The sequence below is a fragment of the Carettochelys insculpta genome, chromosome 5 (assembly GCF_033958435.1).
Source record: "Carettochelys insculpta isolate YL-2023 chromosome 5, ASM3395843v1, whole genome shotgun sequence".
NCBI classification, from domain to species: domain Eukaryota; kingdom Metazoa; phylum Chordata; order Testudines; family Carettochelyidae; genus Carettochelys; species Carettochelys insculpta.
Window position 1 is genome coordinate 41,735,438 of NC_134141.1, and position 24,232 is coordinate 41,759,669.

A 24,232-nucleotide genomic window follows, 5' to 3' on the forward strand; every position below is an offset into this window, starting at 1 on the left:
CATCTAGACATTTATCTAACCTGCTGTTAAAAATCTATATTGATGGAGATTCCACAGCCCTCCTATGCAATTTGTTTCAGTGCTTAATCACCTTGACAGGAAGTTTTTTCCTCATGTTCAACCTGAACCACTCTTGCTACAATTTAAGCCCATTGTTTTTTTGTCCTGTCCTCAGAAATTAGAGAACATATTTTTTCTCCTTCCCACTCACAACAACCTTTGCTGAACTTTAAAACTGTTACATTCTTTGTCATTTTCTCTTCTCTGAACTATACAAGTTTATTTTTTTCAGTCTTTCCTCATAGGGCATGTTTGCTAGACCTGTAATCATTTTTGCTGCTCTCCTCTGGAGTTTCTCCAATTTGTCCACCTCTTTCCCTTTCCACGCTACTCCATGCTAAGCAGTCATTTCCCATATTGTATGTGTGTAACTGTTTATCTCTTCATATATAGCATTTGTCTTTATTGAATTTCATCTTGTTTGCTTAAAACCATTTCTCCAGTTTGTCCTGGTGATTTTGAATTTTAATCCAATGCCGTCCTCCAAAGCATTTAATAAACCCTCGCAGCTGGGTATCATCGGCAAACTTTAGAAGTGAACTGTCTGTGACATTATCTAAATTATTGAGGAAGGTATTGAACAGAACTAATCCCTGTGTGACTCCACCCACTATGCCCTCTCTTATGCTATTTTTACCCTTCAACTTGCTTCCCATGGAAGGAAACAAGCATGGGTAAAAATTCAGACAACAACTAAATAGTCCGATTAAGTTACCTTTTGGCTATAAGAATATTAGGTGTTCAGATATCTGCTATTGTTGAAATATTTTGCATGCATAGAACTTCAAAAGAAAGTTCATAGTTTCATCAAAAACACTAACAATTGATTCAGGTCAGCTGCACTAATAGCAGATTTAATATCAGAGTGTCAATAAGATAGGAAATGTTGGCTTAATTATCCAAAGGTAAATGTGGGTGTAAATTCAGACTCCACTGCCTCAGCAAATCAGTCTTTCTCATGACACATACAGCAGTACAACAAACATGGAAAAAAGTCTAGGAATAAAGGACAATAATGATGGATTATTTCATAGATTTTTAACATTACAACTTTGTAACAAAGCTACATTTTTAGAAGCAGGAGTTGGACTCTTTTCTAAACTTATTTTGGCTTCTTAGAGAAGTGTTTTCAACTATTTAAAGTTCTCTTTTCAGAACCAATCATAAAATTACTTCTGAATTTTCTTCATTTATTAGTGTTCTTTTAAAAATGCACTATAGTTGAAGAGGGCATTCTATTACATATGTCAGCCCTTCTAATGAGATTGTGCATGTAGAATATTGTCATTAGTTGCAATTCTGTGCATGTGGAGAAAGCAGGGGCCCAGGCACCTCAGTAGTAGTTGGGTGGGGCAGAATTTATCTGGCCCTGGGGCAGCAAAGGCAAAGAAGAGTGAATGCCTTCCTAGGGCAAGGGTGGGGGGAAGGGCAGAGTGAGTGCCTGCTGGATAAGGGAGAGGGAAGAGGGAGCTCTTGCAGGGGCTGGGTAGTAGGGAGTAGATAGTTCCTCTGGGGAATGGGCACCCTCCAAAAGGGGTCAGATTTAAATTCCTGCGTGCATCCCTGATTGGTCATGTCCTCAGTGGTGTAACTGGTGTAATTCCTTTGACATAATTGGGGCAATGCCTAATTACACCAGCCGAGTATGTGGTTCAGTATCAGTAAAGGATGTACAATGATCACGCCGTTGCTTTAAGAATTTGGAATTATGTGGGCTTATGGAAAAGTTAAACGAAACTCTTTCCTATTAGGATTTTTATTTGCTAACTATATGTCTTCAAAGTTTTTTTTTCTGTTTTTTTTTTCCCTCTTTGGCAGCTCTTTCAGGCTGGAAGGAGTATTTGCATTTGGAGGCACATCATTTATTTCTTTGATGTCGGATTCATCATTGTGACTTTTTGCGTGCCAGATCTGATGAAAATAACAAGGAATCCGACCCTCGTTAGAGTCGGAGCACGAATCACTGGTATAATCTGCATCGGATCATCTGCCTCAGATCTGACAGCTATAAGTTGAGTCCAGACAAAAGCCACAGCCTTAAATTCTGTTCACTCAGAAAGAAAAATACTGAGAACTAAATACCTTGCTCCATTACAGAAACAACTGTCTCCAAGCCTGACACTTGAGGAGTTCAGTACTGAGCAATTAGAGTAACAAACAATAAATCAATTTATCATGAGGTCCAGCCAACATCCAAAAATATTTAAATATGTAGCCAAAAGGAAACATGAAGCACTTAAAAGATTGCAGGAAAAGCAATGCATGTACTACAACAGTGGGATACTGCTCTTTGTGGGGGAAAGAAGACCTCTGCCATCCCTTGTACATATTCAAAGCCATAGAAGAACAGAGCATCGGTGATGCTAAAATGCTGGAAAGGATGTTGTCTCCCATTTTCCACCCGCATCTGAAGAGAAAAAAAATCAGCTATTACAGATTGCATCTCAATGCACTCCTAATATTTGCACTGTCACTTCCATTCAGGGTAATGATGTGTGCCATCATTTGCACAGATGGCCCCATGAGATTTTAGACCACAACAAGCTATATCTTGCAGGGCCTCCAAAAAGAATGAAAAAGTGAAAAGCTGAAGAAAATGAATGCTCTCTTACAGTGAGGATTTCTCCCCCCCAGGAAAATAGTCCTCAAGATTAATATGGAGAGAGAGATGAAAAAAAGCATCAACGTGATAAAGGGGATTTAAAAAGGGGTCTAATATTTTTGTTAATGAAATTCATTTTATATCATAGTAACAGCCAAGACATTGAACCTGGACACCCAGAATGTTCCTGTCGGACTTTGAAAGTATCCTCCTAGATAATATTGAAGAAAAAAAGTCATTTGTAATATGTATTTGACATATAATTTTTATAGCCATTTATCTATGCCTCATGGAGAAATGTAAAAGACAAACAGCATTTTCAGTTTATTTTTCTAAATAAATGTGTTGTTTGTATTTATTTGCAGTCACTTATTTTAGATGGTTTTCATTACCCCAACAGGAGATTTAAAGATGGAACCAAAACACAGCAACTGTTTTGCTATGTTAAATTGTAACAATTTTGCAGACTGAAAGCTTTAATATAAAAATGATAATTTGTAAAATTATAAAGTATATTTATACTGGCAAACGAGGAAAACAAGAAGAGGAAGCATTTTAACTCTTAGTTTCAGTACATAGGTTATTTTAATGGTCACATTAACGAATGTGAAGTTATATAATTGGTGAAGGGTGTTTTTTTTGTGATAGTATCTTGTATCAAATGAAGATTCAAATGCCTAGGAATTCAGAGAATAATTCTAATGTTGATTATTTTCCAAAATTACACACAGTGCCCTTGTCAAGTGATTTACTTTATCCAGGGACCACTTTTTTCATACTGTAATATATTCACAGGGTCATTAAAGATGCCACGATTTGGTCAGGAAGAATTTGAGAACCTAAAGGGTAAGTGAGATTGAGCATTACAGTCATCCACAGATTTTCATTTAGGAACAATCATTGTTTCTGTCTGACATATTTTGTGATCAGTTCATTGAATACATTGATTCTAGAGCTGTTTTTTAATAAAAACATATATTTTCCTTTTTTCATAATCCTGTGTGTAATTTTAAGAGGGAAAGCAAATCATATGATATCAACTGTCTTTAATATTCAGCTTTAATCTAAACAGGCTTTTCTTTATTCCTTTCGGACTTTGCACTTGAGGAACATACAAATTACTCATTCAGTAGGGGAGAGTGTTTTTCATATATTGTCTCCTCTACATACTTAAGCTTCAAATGGGTAAATACCTTAATCAAGGGGTCTGAGAGACTTGTCAGGCCTCTGAGCAAAGTGGAGGGGCCCGAGTCTGTGCCCCCCAAAGGGGTGAAGCTTTGGGCAAAAGTAGTGGGGCTGGGGGATGTCAGCCCTCAGCGCTTCCTGGAGTGTTCCAGGCTGGCTCCCCCATGCCCTACGTGGCCCTCAGAGCTCCTGGGGTAGCAGCAACAGTGGCTGTGATTCTTGAGCACTTTTGAATCACTGAGCCCCAGGGCAACTGACCTCTGTGTCCCATCCTACCTCCACATTGTTGGGCCTGAGCTTAGTACTCATGCTGTCTTCTAATGTACTGACTAATGAGTGTATGTTTCTCTCCAATGTTTGGATTAAATGACAGAACTGCTGAAGTGTGTGTGTGAAGCTCTGTTACTGCAGCAGGTGATAAGTACCTGAGCGTTTGGAGAAGACAGATATGAGTTCTGTCTCACATGAAACTCTGAAGCCCTGGGTTGCCATGGTAGCCCTTTTCCCATTTGATAATATTTATAAGCCTGCAAAATTTAGGAATGTGCTAGTTGTTTGTCATTACTGAAAAGTGGCCCAATCCTTTGACGCAGGGAAGGCTCTCCGGTTCTCTAGGTGTCAACAAGAGATGAGAACTCTGAGTCAGGGCCTTAGTTGACATATACGGTTTTAGCTGAAGGTTGACTCACAGGCAAATTGTGATGAATAGCCACAGATTTGTCATTTGCATCATAGAACTGGTCGCTTGAGTCACAGAAACTCAGACTTTTAAAGCCAGAAGGAATTATAATAATCTCTGACCCTGCTGCACATTGCAAACAAGAGAATCTCACCCAATGATTCTTGTAGCAGATATCTAACTTCTGGCTGAGTTACTGCATTTCTCAAGTCATAATTTAAAGGTTCTGAGGTACAGATAATCCACCATTTACACTATTTTAAGCATGCAAGTGGGCCACACCCCATGTTGCAGAGGAAAGCAAAAACAACAACAACAAGTAAAAACCCAGGTATCTGCCAATCTGACCCAGAGGAAAATTTCTTCCTGATCCCAGATGTGGTGATGAGTTACATACTAAACATGTGGACAAGGTCTAACAGCCAGACAGCTGAGGAATTATTTTCAGTAGTAATCCCTCCATATGTACTGCCCCATAACTAGATATCGGAGATACTTGCTGCCAGCAGTCATATATCAGCTACATACCATTGCAGGCAATCTCATCATAGCAGCCCTTCCATAAACATATCAAGCTCAGTTTTTAATCCAGTGAGGATTTTTTGCTCCCCACCGCCCCCTTGGGAACTTCAACCCTCTGATCATTAGAAAAAAATGTTTAATTGCAAACCTAACCTTGTTGGTGTCCAGTTTATGTCCATTTGTTGTGGTGCCCATATTGGTACTTAAATAACTACTCTTCCTTTCTGGGATGTGTCCCACCAGTGTATGCGTATCTTCCCTCAGTGTATCTAAGTGTATCTCCCCTCATCCATTGGCTGGTTGGTCTCAACTAGCCAAGCACCCAAAGAGCTAAGGGTATCGCAAATTCTCCCATTCCAAAAGGAAAAACTGGAACAGACTACCAGTAACTGTGGAGTTTTAGAAAAGGGTCACACAATACACAGTGGTCCTTTTGGTCCAAATGTGCAGAATTCCTGTAGTCGTTTGGTCTCTATTGTGCTGACTCAGCTGCTTTGGGGACTTTGGGCTGGTGTTTGTTTTGCTTTGTTTTCACGTCTTTGGGCAACTAAAGATGCAGGTAGGTACCTAGAGCATGCCTAGGAGACCCCAGATTTATAGAGGTAGTTAGGTATCGCTCTTCTCAGTGTTGCAAAGCCTCAGATGCAGAAAATGGGTTCAGTGCAGCAGTTCTAACGTTTAGGCAAATAGCTGCCATGTAGAAGACTCGGTCCTGAGCTGTGTGATAGTTATTAGGTACCTAAGAAAGAGATTCACTCATACCAGCAAACTAAACTGTGGCCCAATTAAGCTAGCCAGTAGGAAATGCCAGTGAGAGGCCTGGGGACTTTCCACTGAAGATGTGGTAAGGGCCTGACTCCAAGCCTGAGATAAGTTCTTACCTCCTCTCTCCAGTTATACACACACAGGCTACATCTACGCTAGCATTCCTCTTTCAAAAGAGGCATGCGAATGAAGGACATTGAAAATGCAAATGAGGCATAGATTTACATATCTGGCACCTCATTTGCATATTATTCTTTCAAAAGAGTTTCTTTTGAAAGAGGAAAAGCAGCGTACATGTCGCTCTTTCAAAAGTGATCCCCATCTTTGAAAGAACCCTTCTTCCTAAAAACAAAAATAGGAAGAAGGGTTCTTTCACTGATGGGAATCACTTTTGAAAGAGCCACATGTACACTGCTTTTCCTCTTTCGAAAGAACAATATGCATATGAGGTGCCAAATATGTAAATCTGTGCCTCGTTTGCATTTTCAATTTCCTTCATTTGCATGCCTCTTTCAAAAGAGGAATGCTAGTGTAGATGGAGCCAAAGTGAAATAGCTTCAACAGAAATTAATATGGGAGTGACCTGTTCTAGAATACCCAATTGCCTGGGAATTAGGGCACTCTGAGGGATACAGGAGACCCAAGTTCAAGTCCCTTCTCCAAGTCAGACAGAGAGCCCTACCCATTGGATTGTTGTGTATTCTGGAGGACAGGTAGCTGAACAATCCCTGGCCTGGAAATTTTCTGATCCAGTTACTCCTGGCTGGCTTTTATGTAAGGTACAGTTTGTTCAGAGAATGCCTACCAGATTGGATGCTGTTGGCAAGAGAGATGGGGAAATCCCTAGTTGCAGAATTTTGCCTGCATTTACGTATCAGCTAGGACCATTGATGACGACTATGGGGTATTGGGTCAGGAGCTTCCCTGATACCTGCTTGGCCTGCTGTGAGGGAAAGGCACTCTGTCCTCCTCCTGCTTCAACCTATCCCTCCTCTGGGTGTGCTCAGCCCTTTGCACTGGCAGCCAGGCCATGTCTCATACTAGCCCCTCCAGTGATGGCTGCTCTGTGTTCTCCTCCTCCTGTCATGTTTCTGGTTTGCCAGATGGGTCACTGCTCCCACCGCTCCTGGCTGGCTTTTTTTCGTAGGCAGTTGCTGCAATCCACAAAGCAGTAACCTGAGGCAGCCAGTTTCAATCAGAGAGAGAAGTGACTTCCTCCATTAGGTTGAGTAGCACTCATTCACGAGTAGTTCCATTGACTCCACTCAGCATGAGAAAAGTTTCCTGGAATTGGGGGTTAACTATTAGCAGAAAAGACAGTTCTCTGAATAGTTTTTACCTCTACATTTTAAGAATTGAAGAAAGCATAAGACTGCAGGCACAGAAGTCAGGATGCTTCAGAATTCATAATGCTTAAGGCATTAAGACATTTTTTACTGGGAGATAAAGCAGAGGTTGGCATTTAATATTTATTTCCAAAAACCTGTAGGAAAATATTATCTAAATTAATCAATGAGACTTCTGTATGGTCTAGCGCAAAATGTTTTGACTGCAGCTAGTCACTAGTGTGCAAACATTTTAAAGCAATCAGATGCATTCAAGCAATGTAGCTTGCGTAGCTTGAATAAAAACCATTTGGTATCAGGTTTTCATACAAGAACAGAGCAATTTATTTATGCTTTATCTGAAGTGGTGCTTAATCATAATCTAACCTCTTTCTGAGTGTTTAATGGATCAAAGTATTGACCAATAAGGCTGTCATAATGTAAGCTCAGAACTGAAAATGTTATCTATGATGTTTCATGTGAAAGAAAGACAAAAAAACGTGAAAGACATGAAATTTTCAAAATGTAAGATGTGATTTAACAGTTGATCTGTCATGTAATGTAATAATGCATCATCAATTACATCAGTCATCAGATAATCATATTTTAAGACCTTTATGGGCAAGAAAGTAAAGCAGACCAACCTATATTTCAGAAGGTAAGCCATTTCCCTGAATACCATAGCCCTACATGTTACTGGGTAATGCTATTTACGTTTGTGTTTTCTGTTAATATTCATACTATTTTCTTAAAGATGTCATTACAGGCCTTTTCTACTGGAATAAAGGCATTCTTCCAAGAAATGTAGTTGCTCAGGTACAATATAAATTGTACTTTTTCCAAGAGAGACTCTGTTGACAGTGTCTTGAACTTGCTTTTAAAGAAGAGTTAAAACATATTCCCATATCTGAAACCCTTGAATATTCTAGAGCTGAACAGCTGTTAGTGTTAGATTGTTATCTAATTTGATAAGCATCTCTTCACAGCAGCTGAACTCACAAGATTTCCACTATTCAAGATGGCAGATTAATTATAAAAGTAGTCGATCTAAAATCTACATAATGATTAAAAATAATTTTGCAAGAGCAGTTAACTAATAAAATAAGTTCAGAACTGAATCCAAAACTTAATTCTAATTCAGCACCTGAGATGAATTCTACAGTCTAATTTTAACCTGGAAACTAATACAGTTGGATGGGCTCACATGTATTTGATTCAGGTTTAAGAGATTTTGTATGAGTAATTAACATAATTAACAAATGATGGCTAAATTGTCCAGCAATAGTGCATCTTTTTAACAAAGGAAGATACTACTTTTTCCCAAAAGGATACAACTGGATGTGGATGTCTGCAGGTAGGATTCTTAACTGCTATCAGCCTCAAACCTGAATATTTGTAAGTTTCAATCTCAACACTTGAGAACAAGAAGTCATGTGGCACCTTGTGGACTAACAGATATTTTGGAGCATAAGCTTTTGTGGGCAAAGACCCGCTTCATCAGATGCTTCATCAATTGCGTCTGATGAAGCGGGCCTTGCCCACGAAAGCTCATGCTCCAAAATATCTGTTAGTTTGGAAGGTACCACAGGACTTCTTGTTGTTCTCGAAGATACAGACTAACACAGCTACCTCTCTGATATTCTGAACACTGTATGTCAGCAGAACAGAGAGGCTTAAACCAAGTCTTCTTGTTCTTTTCCCTTGTATACACTTTAAAGTATGAATGAAGATGTACTCTTTAAATTTGTCTTTTATTTCCTTTTTCTTTTACTTAGGTCATTAAAGATTATTACTCTCACAGATTCAAAACTATTGTAATTTTCTGTGAATACATCTCGTCATCATCATCATCATCAATAACCATAGGCTCAGCGAAGATATCTGGTTTTGTATTAATAGAGTCCTTTTACCTATTCCTCTCTTTAGCTTCAAAATTAACTGTCGTCTTTGATCTTCGAAAACAAGCTAGCTTTTATACTTGTTGAGAATTGCTGTGCCCTGACCACATGAAAACCAATGTAAATCCCTCTCTTTGTAGAGTGTACATTTTTTCATAATGGTATTTATTGCTTTTTTAATCTAGATACCACTAAATTTATCTTAAGAAATAAAGTAAACCTTTTTTTCCTTTTACTTATTTGGAGACCGTAATTCCAAAGAACTATATTAGAAAGACTGCAAGCAAATAAATTAAAACAGCTTTTTCTAAGGAAATATTGCAAAGTTTTTAGAGGATTGGTGGGAAGTTCTCGTATTTAGGAAAAAAAACTTCTTTTCTGAAATCACTTAAACATATGATGTGAAAACCTGGCCTTACTGAAGTCAATGGCAAATCTTGCACTAACTTGATCAAGGTTGTGAAATTATCCTTAGGCTCTATAGATGTTTAAAAGACTGCATTGGTCTCAGGATCTGACCACTTCCAGAATGTTGTGTAAGTTAAGAGATGGATCTGAACTTTGTATCTCAGGCCCATTTCAATTTGTAATGGGAGAGAAATTTGTTGAGAGCAGAAAAGGGAGAAATACTTAAACAAAGGCCTTCCTAAAGAAGAAGCTAGGGATGATAATTGTACCCAATTTATGTTAAACTGTATTAATTGTTTGGCAGGGTTTTGTTGTGTTTTTTTTAACTGTAGTAAAAATAACATATTATATCTGCATGAAGGTTGGTTAAAAGAAGCAAATAGTCTTCAGTAACTGCAAAAATAAAACCCCAACATTTCTAATAAAAGACTTTAATATATTTATGTTCAGCACATAAGAGGAAGATTTGCGAGAAGACAGGGCATGAAAATCTGAAGTTCCAAATTGTGAAACACACCACTGAAAACAGATGCACGAGTCCATACAATGAAGCAAACTCTGATAACACTAGCCATCATGCACAAGGCAGATGAATATAGGCAAGATATATTTACATAGGATGGTAATGTCCTGGAGGTAGTATCCTATAACAACAGCAAAAATGAAATTGCTGAAAAGGTTTAAGATGCAAAAAAACAGTTGACTTCCTGATGTACAGCCAGAACCATACTAATATTTAAAGCTATGGGACCAAATCCCGTAGTCCACATTCTGTCCTTATTCAAGCAAAATTTTCATTGATTCTAATGAAGATTATGCCTGAAGGACTCTCCAATACATGACATCTGTGAAGTTAAAGAATACGTGATGATGATGATAATAATAATAATAATAATAATTGTGAACATAATAAATAATCACTGGTATATATTCCATGACTGTAAATACTGATTTCTGACTACCAGGAATCTATATGGTGCCATAAATATAACATGAACATAATGAGAGTTTCAGAGCAGCAATTGAAGGTAAAATGTTTACAGAAGAGTATTTCTTAGTTCACACTAAGATCTGCATCTCAACCATGTTTAATGTCATCACTATTAGATAGAATTTCTGATTGTTTAATTTTAGTTTGACTGTCAACTAATTTTGCATAATACACACACAAGAATTGGAAACTATTTGAGACTAAGAGACAAAGGCATGAATAATTTCTGTTGAAAATGTTCCTCAAAAGTTTTGACAGTGGAATGTGTAAAAGTTCCAGGATTCCTGCCTCATAATTTGGATCAGGGTCACTCGAAGGTTAACTGGGATTTTCAAACTTTTTGATAAACTAATGTTATGATTTTACTGATTTGGGGTCTACTTATCAACTTGGTAGAAGTTAGGGTGGAGCATAAGCTCCTCTTAGGCTGTGTCTACATTACCACCTTCCTTTGAAGGAAGGATGGTAATTAGGCTGTTCGTAGTTTACTAAAGAAGTGCTGCCGTGCATAAGCAGCACGTCATTAAGCAAATTCCCTCTCCCTCCGCCCCCCACGGCAACTCCAAAGTTTTAAACTTCGAAGTACTGGCACATGTCTAGCTGTGGCGCACCCGCCGGTACTTGGAAGTGCCGGGGCATCTTCGAAGTCCCCTTACTCCTCAAAATTTCTATAGCTGACCTTGGATGAGAGATACATTAGCACTTCAAAGTCAGATTTATTGATCTGAACTTTTCCCATCTATAATCCTGTCCTCCTTCCAACTCACTAGGTAGTTGTTGAACAGAAATACTGTTTTCGCAACCTTTTGATACTGAACACAAAGATCCACAATATGTCTGCCTAATGTTTTGAGGAGTAAGGGGACTTCGAAGATGCCCCGGCACTTCGAAGTACCGATGGGTGAGCCACGGCTAGACGTGTGCCAGTACTTCAAAGTTTAAAACTTCAGAGTTGCCACGGGGGGGCATTTGCTTAATGAAGTGCTGCCTATGCATGGCAGCATTTCATTAGTAAACTCCGAACAGCCTCATTACCATCCTTCCTTCGAAGGAAGGTGGTAATGTAGACACAGCCTTAGTAATTCAGACCTAACATTCCCACCAAAGCAAGAACAGCACTGATCTAGGAAAAGATATTTATTTTTATCGTAACTGGCATTTCCCATCCTGCTCAATGTGTACTGAGTAGATTGCTTACAAGCATCAGAGAACATGACCAAATTTTCTTTTCTCTCCAGGACTCATAGAAGTCAGCTACTACTTAAGTGGATTTTACTTGTCAGCTACACTACTGCCAAAAACTGGGGAAGCTGCTTCTCAACACATTGATAGAAATGTAGTTTCACTTCCAGTGAATTTTCGCAAACGTTAGGCAGACATATTGTGGATCTATGTGTTCAGTATCAAAAGGTTGTGAAAACAGTATTTCTGTTCAACAACTACCTAGTGAGTTGGAAGAAGGACATGATTATAGATGGGAAAAGTTCAGATTAATAAATCTGACTTTCAAATTCTAATGTGCCTTTCATCCAAAGGTCAGCTATAAAAATGAACATAAGTGTATATCAGTGAGGAAGTATATTCCCTGCTCTTCCCTTGTGGGGGCGGGGGGAGGGCAATGTCTTGGTCAATGTAGTTTTGACTTTGCTCATTGCCTTCACAGCTGTTAGCTAGCATATAGGTGACATGTCAACATTTCCTTAGAGCCGGTATCAGCAGTATTGAATTGTATCTTGAATTCTGGGGGGAAGAGTTTGGTGAAATTGCAACCTTACCTAGCTCTGAACTCATCCAATATGGAAAAAAAGAAATTAATTGCTTTCCAAAAGTAGAAGAGAAAAGAAAGATTTCATGAATGATTGTATCACCTCTGCCTATCTATTAGATCTATCTAGTGGTTTTCTGTCCTGCCCAACACTGCACCATCTAAGCAGTACTATTGTGTTTCCAGATATGTTTATATAGGATCAGATTTTGCCATCTTGATTCACAATGGGAATATGTTCGCCCACAAGAAGGTCCACAGGAATAAGATACTAGTTAGTTTACTAAAGCTGGTAGAGACTGGTCAATAGTTGTTTTCATCATAATCAGAGAGGTAAGTCTAGAATAAGCCAAGAAAATGAAAAGGTACAGTAGCAAAAGTAATTTTGTCCCATTAAGATGGAAAAAAATAGATTGGCTTGGTTATAAACATAGGTGGACTGAAAACTGACTGAGACCATAAATAATGGGTAATTGTAAAAGACAATGTACAGAGAATGGAGAGAAGTAATTGGAAACTTTAGTCTGACCATCAGGGAAAACCTCCTGTAAAGTGAGGGCTATTAGACTGTGAAGTAATCTTCAAAAGGAAGTAGCGAATATCCCTTATCCTTAAAAATGTGGACTTTTAAAATTAGTTTAAAAGCACCACTAAAATATACTGTCATGATTATTCAGTTCTTCGTTAGATGGTACAAGTGTTCTGACTGATATTTTTCATAGCAGATTTCTGTGTTTATATTTACCCTGTCCAAATATTCTTGTAGAGCCCTTCATTTCTTCCCCATCAGAAGGGCTTACTCCACATACTCTGGCTGAAGCACTGTTGAAATAATCTTTTCTATCAAATATCCACTGATTGCTCTCACTGGCATTAAGATAATTCAGGTGCATCTTGCTATTGTTTTATTGGATTTGATAGCACATATACTTCAGCTTGCACTATCATTCTGTGACAGTGGCCTTCACTGTCAGGCTTTTGTGAGAAAGCTACATCTTAAATTGCCAGCACTTTTCAGTACAGCCTCTCAGAGCCAGTTACTTGCAAAATAAATGCTTTGAACTGCCCTGTGCCATCTAATTAGTGTGAAGTCTTTGCTAAGTATGGCACATGATTAAAATGGCTAACGTTAATGTAGACAAAGAGAGTGCTGGGTCTGACCTTCAGAAAGCCAAATTATGCCTTTTCCTCCATCTATTATTAATCTGATACCTTACATAAATAGCAATAGCTCACAAGCCTTCAATTAGAAAGAATAAACAATACAGCATAAAGCACTAGAAAATAGACACAGAGAATAATCCTGCATTGGCAGCCCGGTGGATGGTGTGACCTGACTGGTGTGTTTCCTTTCCAACCTCTATGATCATATGTCTCTAAATGTTAGCACACATTCAACATACAAAAGGTACGTGAAATATTTTGCAGATATGTTGCTCAAATCATTTCTGTTTCTGAAGAAATAAAATTAAAAAAAAAATGGTCCATGTTGCTTTTCTTCATAGGGTGACGTCACAGTTGGCCCTGTAAAATAGATTAGGGATTAAATAGAAATAGTTGATGGATACTGACGTTTAGAGAAATATCTTCTAGCCGGTATGAACTATCTAGTGGTGACCAACATTTTAGTGCAAATTTTATTATTTTTTTTTTCTGTTTTACAGGTACGAATTGAGAGCGAGAGCGAACTATCAATTCTGGTGGAAGTTCATGCATTTAACTTAATATTTTTTGAATGAAGGTCTAATGGAGAGTCTGAGGGTGTATGAAAACTTGTGCCTTAAACTACAACTGATCTGGGAAAGAAGAATAAATACTTCCATGAGATACAGGTATGCTGAACAAATACAAAAAAAAAAACAAACCTGCAGCTACACAACTCTTCAGGTTATTTGTGTGATCTGGCTGTCTTGAAGTTCTAAATCAAACAAACAGAATAAAATAATATGTGGAGGGAGGGAGAAAAAAGTTTGTCAACGCATAGGCATTTTTAATATTTTGCTTTATTGTGCATATGGCCAACTGCCATTTTATCAAGTCAACATTGAGCGACTAATAGTGAGTAAGTTGTGCATTCGCTATAACCTGAAGTCTTTAAATCAAGATTTGGCAATTTAATAATGAACTTTTGGGCCTACTGATGGAATGGGTGGGTGAAGTTCTGCGCCCTGAGCTGTGCAGGCAGCCAGACTAAATGATAGTGGTGGTCACTGCTGGCCTTAAAGTCTGTGGCTACATCTACACTGTATTCCCCTTTTGGTGGAGGAATACAAATGAGGGAGATCAAAAATGCAACTGGAAAACCCTCTTCTGGAAATGTGATCATGCAAGATTATGCAAATGGAGCATGAGATTGATAAATCAGCTCTTCATTTGCATTTTCAGTCTCCCTAATTTGCATTCCTCCTCCAAAAGGGGAATGCAGTGTAGACACACCCTGTGTGAGACTAATTTCTGATATTATCATGGCAGAAGCATATGTTACAAAGAAATGTGAATGAGAAGAAAGTAGCAGCATTTTGGCCTATCACAGAAAGGGCATTTTCGAGTGTTAGCGATGAGAGAGAAGATAAGACAAAGATGATTGTGAGAGAGTCTACCAAATAGAGTCTGAAAACTGGCATCTTTGGCACCTTGAAGAGGCTTCAGGGCGGGCAACATGTAACAGTAAGTTGAGCGAAGCTCCAAGAATAAACATGAAAGCTGCAGTTCAGAGATGTTTGCTGATAATTTAAGTATGAGACAAAAGTGCATATTCTTCTTCCTGGTACTTGGTATCTACAAATTGCATTTCTATCTGCTGGAAGAGGAAATTCAAATATGAAGTGTTCAGGCATTATATTTTGTAGACAACATGAAAATGTGCATCACAACATCACAGAAAATTGCAGGAATATAATGTTTGGACGCAGAACATTAAATGCTATTCTGGATTCAGTCTTTAAGAGGCAGAGTATAGTTGTCTCAATCTATTTTACAGGCAAGAAGTGAAATACTTGAACATGTTATGCACATTTTATTTCAAAACTCCTGCACGTAATCCAGGCATCATATAAAACTTAGAACATCAGCTTTGTAGCTAAACTTATAGTGAAGGACAGAGGGTTAAGAAAAGAGTAGAGAAGAGATCAAAATACTCAAGGCATCATTTGCATTTACACAAAACTTCTTTACACTGCTCTAGCAATGAAAAGTGTGATCGGGATGCTCTACGAGTGGAAAAATTAGTGTAAATGCACAGGTGGACATAAAATATCATTCACACTCAATTTAACAACATATTGCATTGTCAAAGTGGTGTGAAGGCACCTTTGTGTGAAAGAAAGCTCCAGATGGATTATATCCTCATTCATCAACCAGACTGATGAACATAAATCCTCGTTTTGGCCAACTTTAGGACTAGATCCTAAATTAGAGTTAGCAGCAATTGGTTCTTAGGGTGAATGCTATGAAATGGTTGCCATTAATTTCATGGATACATAATATTTCTTTCTCTGAGATAAACAAAAAAAAAGACAAATCTAACATGATGTCATATGAATTACATATCATGTGAGAGCAGGATATACTTTTCAGTGGTATCGATTACCAAGGCAGCATATGCTGAATATATTGCAAACTGCAACTATGGTCACTGAAACAAATTTCCCAGCTTTGTCTTAGAAACAAAAAGTAAATTCAAATTTGTAGAATACTTATATATGTATTTACTGCAGGGAATACCTGGAATACTAAAAAACTGGGATAATTTGCCAATGAAAGCTCTTGACCTAATCTGTAAGGTACTATGGGACAGCTTGTTATTTGGGATAATATTGTTTAGGTATGTGTGTCACCATTCCTGCGAATGTATTATGCAAATAAATCATTATGTCCATGTAGAGTTCCATTTCTTTTAAGCGTACTGTATTTGAAAAATGTAATATCTCAGATTTAGTTGTCCGTAAACACCTGTCCTGCAAATGCCAAGGCATTGTATACCGTGAGTGAGGATAGTGGTCCTTGTATTTAAAATATGACTGTTTCTTTTATATATTATTTATCAGGGAAATTAACTGGGATAAAGCTTGGCAAATGTTGTCTTGTTAAAGGTGAGAATCATATTATGATTCCTTAGGGGGGAAAAAAACACACATTTGCTATCTTCAGCTGTATCTACACTAGGGAAAGAAAGTTGAATGCAGATATACAATTCTAGCTATGGCAACTGAGTAGTTAGAATTGACATCTGCAATCGACTTACCTGGCCATCCCCACTGAAGAAAGTTGATGGAAAATTTCTCACAACAACCTTCCTTACTCCTCACTTTTCTCGATGTGGTCAATGCCAAGCCTTTATAGGTCTATTTTACATCTGGTAGGAACATACAAGAAATCACACCCCAGAAGATTGACCCTGATCAGGCTGATCTTCCAGACTAGTGTAGACATAGCCTCATTGACAGATCCACAAAGTGCATCAGAGTGTATGGACAGCAGGTTATGGCCTTGCTATAAGAAAAAGTGAAAAAACATTAACTTTTATCAAATGGTCTTATTAGATTGACCTGGACATAAAGAAACAAGGTGGAAGAGGTAATAGCATTTATTGGACACACTTCTGTGGTGAGAGAGAAGCTTTTGAGCCTTCCAGAGAGGCTGACAGCTTCGGTGGGTATTCTGGCAAAGTGTGTGTTGGGTGGGATGGGGTCTGGCTCTGCACCTGTGGAAGGGGTGGGACATCAGGCAGAAGAAAGCGGAGCTGGGGCAGCCCTCAGCACCAGCTGGACCATGGTGCTGCCACCCATTCCCCAGGTCTCAGAGCTGTGCAGATGAGTACTCCAGCAGTGATTTAAGGGGCCCAAGGCTCCAGCTGCCTTTGCTGCCACAGTAGCAGCAGTGGCGGGGAGCCCCAGATCCCTTTGAATTGCTGGGAAAACTGTCACCATTCCTTGCCCCCCATTTCTCATATGCACCCTCCTCGCCTACCCTACCCCATCAGCAGGCCTGGAGCCTCCAGAAGCAGAAGAACCCCCAACATGGCTAACTCCTGTTGGTCCTTATATGCGTCCATGAAGCTCTGATGCTCTCCTGGTAGAGAAAATTAGGACAACATTACAGATGTACTCTGTCTAATACAATCAGATTCAAAAATTAAAATAGCAAACATTTAAAAATATTATTAGTTATTTGTTTTACTGTGTGAGAACAAATTAATAGAAGCTATTTTGTTCTACTGAAGTTTTGCTTTAACTCTTTGGTACAGAGATCATCTGGAATAGTTGGTGTGAGTGTTCATCTTTATACTTTTGTTAATAAAAAAAAAAAAAAAAAAGGAGGAGCCAGTATGGCCTTCTATCTCCCACCAGGTTCCCGCAGCTGGGGCTGCTAGAGGGGCGGCAGGGGCTCTGGCTCCCAGCCCCACACTGACATGGGGTAAGCAAGGGCTCTGGCTCTGCCCCGCTCTGGAAAAAGGTGCCAGTATGCTGTTCTGGCATGTACTGTCACAAAAAAAGCACTGTACAACTGTATCTCTTGCCTGCTTTCGATCAGTAGTTGTGAGATTTTGCTTACAAATTGCCTTATCTCCTTCTTATTTTTCTTGTTGAGGACAATTTTAAAAAGCATAGTTTTAGAATTATCCTTAACACTACCCTCCTTCTCCTTAGACCTTGGCCCTATGGTGGTACCAAATGCACTCCAATCCCCTTGTAGTGAATGGGAAATTGAAACAGCTTTGCCCTGTTTACAGACTTAAACCTTAAATTTAGCACTCAGATTTTTCAAAGCCTCATTTATTTCCCAAACGCCAATCATTAACTTAGTCTGTTTTGCTGAACTAATCTTTTCCCTGTAAGCCTTAACTGATTCTTTTGTTTTCAGCACTCATTTGGCCTTTCTCCAAACCAAAGACAGTTCTTTTTTTCTCAGAACTTGGAACATTTTGTTGTATAACTACGTTGGTGACTTGCTCCTCCGAGTTTCCTCTTACAGAGGAATTATAGTTAGTTAATTTCGCTCTAACTCACTCTTAGGCTACATCTACACTAGCAAGTTCTTTCGAAAGATTTTTGAATCTTTTGAAAGAAGGGGGTGCTTTTGAAAGAGGCCATTGAGCATCTACACACAAAAAACATTCTTTAAAAGCTAATCAAAAGAATGAAGTGCTCCTTTCCAAACCGCTCTTCCTTTTCTATTTCAGGAAGAGCACCCCCTTTCGAAAGTTTCTTTAGAAAGAAAGTGTGTGTGGGTGCTCCACAAGGCCCTTCTTTCGAAAGAACAGTCTTGATTTTCGATCCCTGGCCCATTCTTTCACTGTTTTGATCTGCTTTTTTGTGTGTGGATGCACTCTTTTGAAAGAAGCTCTTTCGGAAGAGATCTACCATAAGAACTTCTTTCAAAAGATCTCTCGTGTAGACATAGCCTTAATGTCTCCTCTAATATATTAAAACTTTGTCTCCAGCTAATAGATAATAGTAAGAGATTTATTCATTAACGTCTATCATCTTACCAATTCTCAATCTCCCTTCTTTTGTGTTACATTAATTTTAATCTGTTTGTTTATTTTAACAGATACCAAGTTATTGGGTCTCTATCTTTTATGTGCTAAGAACTGTGACAATGTTGTTATAAAAGAATTGAAGTTCTTATTGTAAAAAGTGGCTTTTCAGTGTCTCTTTCTGGAAGGATCTCAGCTAAAAGTAGAAGATAATACCTGCTAAAAGTGGGAAGCTCTCAATATTTGTTAAATTGCTGTTTAATTAAATTATAATTCCAAAGATTTAAAGGTAACTGATCAAGTGGTTAATTATAACTTGCTGTAGGAACTACACACAATATTAAACTCTTCAATTTCTGTTTTCAATAGGAGATGAAATCTTTCTGTTGAAAATTCCTGTATTAAGTATGTATTTGCAGTGTTTGAAAGCCGTCTGCAATTACAGGAATTTGATCTAATTTAATTTCAATCACATTGTTTGTGCTTACATGTTTTTATTTCCTTGTTTTGCACATACAGATTGTCTTGCTGTCAAGGGCGACAAGTTTTGTTGATATCTCATGGTACTTTTTGTCATATTTTCAAGTAACAGCGACAAGGACCTTAATAAGTAAACTACTCTGTGCACCAGAAATGCATTAATAATGCTTTGTGTATTCTGGATAAAAGCATGATTGTGTTTTTCATCTAGATTAAGTGAAGACTTATAGGTTGCTTTTTGCTAATATAACCAAAATCAATTAGGATTCACAGGAATGTCAGATTTTTTATTGCATAATAGCAACGGACTACTTCATAGGAAGGATGTTAGAAGATTTTGCTAGCAACAATACTACAGTCACAGCAATAATTTATTCTCAAAGAATTTATTAACTGAGAAAAGAGATAATATGAAGACAGAATATACCCATGCTAAGTTTAGCAAAACTGTTCATTGTTCACAGCCTACATGTTGAATTCCAGTAAGTTCACCTCTTTGACTCCACAGTGCACAATTCTCTGCTAACAGCACTTTCTTAGAGTGGTTACTAACCTTATGGACTATGCAAACCACTCATGGAGGAGCTTTTCGAAAGGTGGTTTTGTACATCTTCTATGCCAAAACTGTAGTAAATATCAAATCCATTTTTGCAGAACATTAGGAGAAATATTCACCAAATGGTGAAATGCCAATTTCATGAAATTATTTTGACATTATTTGAAAGTACAGAGTAATGTCTTGTTTGTCTGTATGCCTTTTAATCAAATCAATTTCTCTCATGATGAACATTCCACAGCTGAGATGCCTGTGGCATTTTATGACAGTTTATATGCTGTGTGCCAGGATTGGAGTCCCATTTGGTTCTGTACAATCTGATAGGAAGACATACGTCCTGCCTTGAAATCCTACCAAGAAATTAGCAATAGTTTAAGACAATACATAATACATGAGTATTACAAGCAGTATGGAGCAAGTGGTGAAAGAAAGGATGATGAAAGTAACAGTAAGATGATCACAGAATTGCAGAGGCTATATTCCTGCATAACTTGATGGTCTAAACCATTTTAAAAATTAAAAAGGTGTCAGTTCTAAGATCTTATAAATGTAGGCCTGGAAGGGACCTCAAGGGGACACCAAGTCCAGCCATCCCAATAATGCCCTGGTCATTAGTAATGTGCAGTTTCCTGTAGGCTTTGCTGGAACTAATGGTTAAATAGTGTAACAGTCGGGTTATCCAGCATTCGGATAATGGTCATGCTCTGTTAACTGGCATTGGCCAGGTGGCTGTGGGGCTGGGGCCAATGACCATGAGGCTGGCTGCCTGTCAGGCGGTGGAGGCTGCAGGGTGAGTGAAGTGGGCACATTGGATTATCTGGTAACCCGCAGTCCCCAGTTATGCCAGATAATAAAGCTCAACATATGGTCTTTGGCCTTTCAGTGGCGTTCTGTATAACAAACTTCCAGAATCACCAATCTGATTAGATTCTATGGCAAGGTAACATGTGGACATGGGGAAGTCAATGGATGTGATATACCTTGACTTCAGCAAAGCTTTTGATACGGTCTCCCACAACATTCGTTGTCCACAAGTTAAGGAAATATGGATTAGATCCTTGGACTATAAGATGGATAGAAAGCTGGCTTGACGGTCGGGCCCAATGGCTAGTGGTCAATGGCTTGATATCTGGATGCAGATCCATCTCAAGCGGAGTGCCGCAAGGCACGGTTCTGGGGCCATTGTTGTTCAACATCTTTGTTAATGAGCTGGATTAGGGACTGGATTGCACCCTCACCAAGTTTGCAGATGACACAAAACTAGGGGGAGAGGTAGATATGTTGTAGGGTAGAGAGAGAATCCAGAGGGACCTGGATAAATTGGAGGACTAGGCCAAAAGAAATCTGATATGGTTTAACAAGGAGAAGCGTAGAGTCCTGCACCTGCGGCGGGAGAATCCCAAGCATTGTTATAGGCTGAGGACCGACTGGCTTAGCAGCAGTACGACGAAAAAGGCCCTAGGGGTTATTGTGGATGAAAGGCTGGATATGAGTAAACAGTGTGCCCTTATAGCCAAGAAGGCTAACGGCATACTTGAGTGCATTAGGAGGAGCATTTCAAGCAGATCTAGAGAAGTAGTTGTTCCCCTCTATTCAGCACTGGTGAGGCCACATCTGGAATATTGTGTCCAGTTTTGGGCCCCCCAGTATAAAAAGGATGTGGATGTTCTGGAGCAGGTTCAGTAGAGGGCAACAAAAATGATTAAGGGGCTGGCGCACAAGACCTATGAGGATAGGCTGAGGGATTTGGGCTTGTTTAGTTTACAGAAGAGAAAATTTAGGGGTGATTTAATAGCAGCCTTCAACTTACTGAAGGGGAGCTCTGAAGAGGAGGGTGAGAAACTGTTCTCAGTGGTGTCAGATGGCAGAACAAGGAGTAATGGTCTGAAGTTGAAGAGGGAGAGGTATAGATTAGATATTAGGAAAAACTACTTCACCAGGAGGGTGGTAAAGCATTGGAATGATTTGTCTAGAGAGGTGGTGGATTCTCCATCCCTCACGGTTTTTAAGTCCCGGCTTGACAAGGTCCTGGCTGGGATGACTTGGTGGGGGTTGATACTGCTTGAAGCAGGGGGCTGGACTAGATGACCTCCTGAGGGCCTTTCCAGCTCTATGATTCTATGAAGCTTTGGCTTCTAATGGATATTTCTAGGCTTTCCAGGAGCCTTCCGAAAACCCAGAAGAATGTTTGAAAAGAGGTCAAAGTTCCAGAAGTGCCCAGGAGCGAACATAATTTCCCTAGATATTTCATCAGAATGAAGCTGAGGAGGTACTCACATAAAAGAAAGGTTTCTCTAAGGCAGCATCTACACTACAAAGTTCTTTTGAAAGTTCTTCTTAAAGCTGGGGCCCTTTTGAAAGATCTCGCAAGTATCTCCCCCTCCTTGGCTGCTAGCCTATTTCCCTTGTGAGAAAGGGAACAGGAAGGCTTGCAACAGTCAGCCCCATTCACAAGGCCTCACAAGGTTCATGTGTACTGTGCAGGGCACATAAGCCACTGGTCCCAGCACATCCCCGTCCATTGGCCTGCAGATGGGGGCTGCTGCCCATGGACAGCAGGGGACGTGGCCCTCAGGGCTGGGCTCTGGGACTGACATGCCATCTCTCTCTCCCCTTCCATCCCTACAGGTGCATCATCCAAAGGCTGGGAGACACCCCCCGCCCCCCCGCCTCGTCTCTGGGGCCAGCCAACCCTGTCCCTGACGTCAAGCCAGGAAGCAGAGGACCAGCAGCTGGGAGGGCTGGGGCACACCCCCCCACCACTGCCCGAGTTGGCCTGTGGCTGGAGGGACCATCATCATGGCCAGGACATGGAGGGTGCAGCATACACTGCTGCCCTGTGCAAACAGAACTTGGTCCCGTAATAGCGGCTGGCACTGACCCAGGCTGACCCGGCATGTAGCCAAGAGGTGTGGGGAGAGGTTGTGCTGACCCTGCAAAGCATCAGCAGGGCCATTGGCAACTAGCTGCACCGCCTGCTACTGCCCCTGCTGCAGCTCCCCCTGCCCTCACCACCCTGTTCCCACCTCATCTCTCCCACCCTCCAATACAATACAGGGCCTGGACAAGTGGCTCCTGGACGGTGCCGCCACCCATTCCCCTATCCCACCTGCCCCACTGCCAAGCCTAAGGGTGGGAGAGGGTCCCATGGCCACTGCAGCTCACGACCCCCCACTCCCTCGGATGACTGAGGCCCACACCCCTCCATCTGCAGCCTTCCTCAGGTTCAGTTACCCCCAAGCCACTTCCCATTGCATGTAGTTCCTCCCCGTAAATAGTTGTGAGGTTGTTTTATATTTTTGTAAAGTTTGCGTTTACTGTAGTAAAAAGGTTATTTTTCCAACACCCCCCCCAGTGTGCCATGTTGTTGGGGGGTATGGGGGTGAGGGGTGGATGGTTGGGAGGGATCATGGGGGGAGCCTGTAGGGCGTGCCTAAAGGGGTCACAGAGGCTCACGGGTGAAAGCCTCCTGGCAGGTGTTCCAGATGCCAAGTTCATTGCATAGGCCTGGTGGTTGGGGGCCACCGTGGGCTGCTCATAGCTAGGACTGACCTTGACGTCCCACCCCTGTAGAAAGGTCTCCCTCTTTTCCTCGACCAGGCTGTGGAGGGCACAGCATTCCCCCACAACCTGAGGGATGTTCTGCAGCCTGACATTGAGGCTCATGAGGAGGCACCTGAGCCTCACCTTCAAGCACCCAAATACAGCTCCTGAGAGGGGTGGGATAGCCCATGTATGACTGCATGAGCCAGGGCTGCATGCCATAGGCTGGGTCACCCACCACACACTGGGGCATGGTGGTATCCCCGAGCATGAGCTCCCATTGGTGGATGTAGGTCCCCACCTCCAGCAGAGGCTGGAGTAGCAGAAGAAACATGTGTTGTGGGCCTGGCCCAAAAAACCCATGTAAATGTCCATGAACTGTCCCTGATGGTCCACCAGTGCCTGCAGCACCACCCAGTGGTAGGCCTTGTGGCTGATGTATCGAACAGCACTGTGCTCTGAGCATCAAATGGTGATGTGTGCACCATCAATTTCACCAAAGCTGTTGGGGAAGCTGAGGGCAGCGAACCCAGGACAGCTGCATCTAGGTCCCCGATGCATATGAGCCTCCAGAGTAGCACCTGATTGATTGCCATCATGACCTGTGAGAGAGAGCAGGCACACCCCTGAGTTCTGCCCCCTCCCGAGCCCCCATCCCCTGTGAGGCCACCCCTCCGGCACTGGGCCTGTGCGAGGGTGGGGTGACAAGGTCCCCCCCCCAGGGCTAGACCTCCCCACCTCCCCTGCCCCACCCCCCCAGCTTACAAGGGACCCCCTTGCCTGGCAGCCCCCTCTCCCTTCCCTGGTCCAGGCCAATGAGCAGAGACTGCCTTACCTCCATGAAGATGGCCCCAGCAGTGGGCTTACCCATCCTGATATGCTGCCCCTCACTGTCAAGGGTGGCGAGATTCCAGATTGTGATGGCAATGCGCTTCTCCAAGGTCAGAGTGGGCTGCAGCTGAGGGTCTTGAAATC

General features: G+C 40.7%; 1 protein-coding gene across 2 annotated transcripts in view; it reads left to right on the plus strand.

Moving 5' to 3' along the window:
- PRR16 (proline rich 16) overlaps positions 1-13,952 on the plus strand; it is a 268,695-nt gene extending 254,743 nt beyond the window's left edge. Inside the window, exon 3 of one of the 2 annotated variants that reach the window (XM_074994130.1) lies at positions 13,865-13,952. The gene's annotated coding sequence lies outside the window, so the exon portion shown is untranslated. Of the gene's footprint in view, positions 1-1,878; positions 2,968-13,864 lie in introns of those variants that run through there. The other variant, XM_074994128.1, reaches the window with a different exon arrangement.
- The last annotated feature ends 10,280 nt before the right edge of the window (positions 13,953-24,232 follow it).